We start from the raw sequence: 4,890 nt of genomic DNA, 5'->3' as shown, positions 1-4,890 counted from the left end.
GAAACTAGACCAGAAATATAAACTAAGGCCTCCACAGTGATCTCCTATAGGGAGATGATTATTGGAGGAATACAAGGAAAGTAATACTTACACTATTTTATGTTCCCTCCTGTATTTTTATATGTTCTTACCCCCACCCCTGTCACACACACACACACACACACACACCCCACATGATAAATAGTATGCTATGTATTTCTTAAGAATATTTATTTTAAAAAGAGAAATTGCAATAAAAGAAAAAGAAGAAATTGTCAGGGAAAAGCAAAGGAGAAAGGAGGAAAAGGGAAGTGAACAGAGAGGACAGTGTATTTTAGAGAACAAAAGAACTAATGGAAATGGGAAAGATTTGGAAACAGAAGCTAAAATCATGGAGATAGCTGCGTAATTAGGTGTGAGGAGGTCCAGACCTTCCAAGTCATTATACTGGGATCCTGGAGAAAGGGCCTTATCCTGAGCTCCATATTTCAGAAGGCCTAACACATCACAAATGCACCAGGGGAGATCATGGGTGTTCTGTCACTCAGGATACTGCCCTATACTGCCTAGCCAGAGTGACACTAGGTATCACTACTGCAAGAAACACTATCCAAGTGTGACGAGAAAATTCTTTTCTACATCTATTTTCCTATGTCTTTGAAGCAAAAGGCAGATGCATTTGAATGCTGAGAAGATTTGAGTGGGATGACTGGGTCAAATGGTAGCTTGCTGATTTAACAGACACTGCAACAAGTGCAGAAAGGATGTAAACAACTAAAACATTTAGTCCAAAGACAAATTCACCTGTCAAATCCTTAGTCTAAGATAGCATGAATGCAATAGATTCTTGCATAACAAAATATTATTTTCAATTATTCATTTTCTTGCTTCTCTTCATTTTCCAATTTCCTCCAGGTTTGGGGAAAATAATGCAATACTTACAATATTTACATCTGATGGCTGAGGCAATATTTTTGGAACCAAACAATTCACAATTTTCTTGAATTTATGTTTGTGTATGTGTCTACATGTAATAACCATAAAATATTATACTAATTCCTTCTCTTACTACATAAATTTAAATATTAATTGGTAAAAATTGAAATATAAATCTTAACAATTTGTATGAAGAATATAATTTATAGTAATTTTGATAATGACATCTTAAGAAATCCATATACATATTTTCACACAATATACAAAATCCCTACTTATTTCTTTTTTATTTGTATTCATTCTTTTAAGATTTACATAATAGTTGAGTGTATTTTGGCATATTATATGTATATGGAGTATAACTTATTCCTAATTGGGATCCCATTCCTGTGGTTGTACATGATGCAGAGATTCACTGGTGGTGTATTCATATATGAACATAGGAAAGTTATATCTGGTTCATTCCACTGTCTATCCTATTCCCATCACCCCTCACTTCCTTTCTTTCCCCTTTGTCTAATCCTCTGAATTTTTATTCTCCACCCTTCCTTACTGTATGTTAGCATCCGCATATCAGAGAGAACATTTGGCCTTCTGTTTTGGGGGATTGGCTTATTTCACTTAGCATGATAGTCTCCAGTTCCATCAATTTACTGGCAAATGTCATAATTCCATTCCTATTTATGGCAATAAAGTAATATTCCCTTGTGTATATATACCATTTTTTAATCCACTTATCTGTTGAAGGGCACCTAGCTTGGTTCCATAGCTTAGCTATTGTGAGTCAACTGCTATGAACATTGATGTGGCAGCATCACTGTAGTATGCTGACTTTGGTTCTTTTGGGTATACACTGAGGAGTGGGATAACTAGGTCAAATGGTGGTTCCATTCCAAGTTTTCTGAGGAATCTCCATACTGCTTTCCAGAGTGGTTGCACCAATTTGTAGTCCCACCAGAAATATGGGAGTGAACATTTTCCCCCACATCCTCGCCAACATTTATTGTTACTCATATTCTTGAAAATTGCCATTTTGACCATAGTGATATAGAATCTTAGTGTAGTTTTAATTTGCATTTCTCTAATTGTTAGAGATGTTGAACATTCTTCCATATTTTTGTTGGCCATTCATATTTCCTCTTTGAAGTGCCTGTTCAGTTTCTTTTCCCATTTATTGATTGGGTTATTTGTTTACTTGGTGTTAAGTTTTTTGACTTCTTTGTATATCCTGGAGATTAATGCTTTATCTGAGGTGAAGGTGGCAAAGATTTTTTCCTATTCTGTAGGCTCTCTCTTCAGAGTCTTTATTGTTTCCTTTGCTATGAAGAATCTTTTCAGTTTAATACCATCCATTCATTGATTCTTGATTTTACTTCTTGTAATTAGGAGTCCTGTTGAGGAAGCAAGTTCCTAAGCTGACGTGATGGAGAGTTGGGTCTACTTTTTCTTCTAGTAGGTGCAGAGTCTCTGGTCTAATGCCTAGGTCCTTGGTCCACTTTGATTTGAGTTTTGTGCAGAGTGGGAGATAGGGATTCAATTTTATTCTACTACATATGAATTCCAGTTTTCCCAGCACCATTTGTAGAAGAAGTTTATGGCACCTTTGTCTAGTATGTGATAACTGTATTTATGTCGGTTTGTACCTGGGTCTTCTGTTCCATTAGTCTTCATGTGTGTTTTGGTGCCAATACAATGCTGTTTGTGTTAGTATAGCTCTGTGGTATAATTTAAAGTTTGGTATTGTGATGCCTCCTACTTTACTTTTCTCACTGAGGATTGTTTTGGCTATTCTAGGCCTCTTATTTTTCCAAGTGAATTGCATGGATACTTTTTCTATTATGAAGAACATCATTGGAATTTTAATAAGAATCACATTAAATCCACATAGCGCTTTTGGTAGTATGACCATTTTGACAATATTAATTCTCCCTCTAAGAACGTGGGAGAACTTTCCATCTTCTAAGGTCTTCTTCAATTTCTTTCTTTAGAGTTCTGTAGTTTTCATTGTAGAGGTCTTTCACCTCTTTTGTTAGATGATTCCCATGTATTATTATTATTTTTTGAGGCTATTGTGAATGAGATAGTCTTCCTAATTTCTCTTTCAGTTGATTCATCATTGGTGTATAGGAATGTAATTGATGTATGGGTGTTACTTTTATACCCTGCTACTTTGCTGAATTTGTTTATGAGTTCCAGAAGTTTTCTGGTGGAGTTTTTTGTGACTTTTAAGTATAGACTCATCAGCATGATAGTTGAACTCTTCTTTTCCTATTTGTATGCCTTTAATTTCTTTTGCCTAATTGCTCTGGTTAGAGTTTCCAGGACTATGTACAATGGAAGTAGCAAAAGAGCATCCCTGCCTTGTTTCAGTTTTCAGAGGAAATGTTTTCAGTTCTTTTTCCATTTAAAATGATGTTGGCCTTGGGTTTAGCATATACAACTTTTACAATGTTGAGGTATGTTCCTACTTTCACTAGTTTGTCTGGTGTTTTGAACATGAATGGATGCTGTATTTTGTCAGATGCTTATTCTGGATCTATTGAGATAATCACGTGATTTTTGTCTTTAAGTCTATTGATGCAGTGAATTATGTTTATTGATTTCCATATGTTGAACCAACCTTGCATCCCTGGATGAACCCCACTTGATTATGCTGTACTACATTTTTAATATGTTTTTATATGTGATTTGCCAGAATTTTATTGAGAATTTTTGCATCTAGGTTCATCAAAGATATTGGAAATTTTGATCTTTGATGTGTCTTTGTATGATTTTGGTATCAGGGTGATACGAGCTTCATAGAATGAGTTTGGAAGGGTTCCCTCCTTTTCTATTTCATGGAATAATTTGAGGAGGATTAGTTTTAGTTCTCTTTTGAAGGTCTGGTGGAACTCAGCTGAGAATCTATGTGGTCCTGGGTTTTCACTGTTGGTAAGCTTTTGATGCTGTCTTCAATTTCAGTGCTTGAAATTAATCTGTTTAAATATTCTATGTCCTCCTGATTCAATTTGGGTAGGTCATATCTCTCTAGAAATTTGTCGATGTCTTCAAGATTTTGTATTTTATTGGAGTACAAATTTTCAAAATAGTTTATAGTTATCCTCTGTATTTCAATAGTGTCCATGGTGACATTTCCTTTTTCATCATGGATTTTAGTAAATTGAGGTTTTTCCCCCTCTTTCTCTTGATTAGTTTGGCTAAGTGTTTATCAATTTTATTTATTTTTTTCAAAGAGCTAACTTTGCATTTTTTCAGTTTTTAGATTTTTTTTGATTGTTCTTTTCTTAGTGTTTTGAGATATAATGTTAGATTATTTATTTGGTGACTTTCTTTTTTTTTCAAAACCTTGCATTCTATCATATCATAATGGAATGAAATTCACAAGCAAAAATAAATAAAAAATAGAAGCTACTCTAATGCTTGGAGACTAAATAATATGCTGTTGAATGACCAATGAATGGCAGAAGAAATCAGGGATGAAATAAAAAAATACTTAGATGAGAATAGTGACAAGATTCCTATTTATTTCTAAATTTAAATGTTAATTTAAGCAGTTATGGCCAATTCAAATTGCTACTCCACAGCAGACCAAACTTTCTAAAACTGAAATAAATAAAACACTTTCTAATTACTACAACGAGTAAAGAAAGATTTGACACTGCTGTCTGCAGTATATGAAGTATGCAAAAATGTATTATAGTAACATAACCATTGACTTGCCAAAATGAAGATAAAAATATATTTTTGTGGAAAATATGTAACAATTTATAAATTATTTATGTGTTAATATCATTACTCATCCAACATCATTGGTCTATCAATGGAATATCTAGGCATAAACAATCATAATTGAGCATACAAATCCTACATATTTTGCCAAATTTTATATTTTTCTATTTTATCATTATAATGAACACAAGGTTGAGAGTAAAAAAACATATGACTTAATATGTGGTTAATTTGACGTTGATTCTT

Source organism: Sciurus carolinensis, chromosome 13, assembly GCF_902686445.1.
Source record: "Sciurus carolinensis chromosome 13, mSciCar1.2, whole genome shotgun sequence".
Classification (NCBI taxonomy): Eukaryota; Metazoa; Chordata; class Mammalia; order Rodentia; family Sciuridae; genus Sciurus; species Sciurus carolinensis.
Note: the sequence above shows the minus strand (reverse complement) of the source record.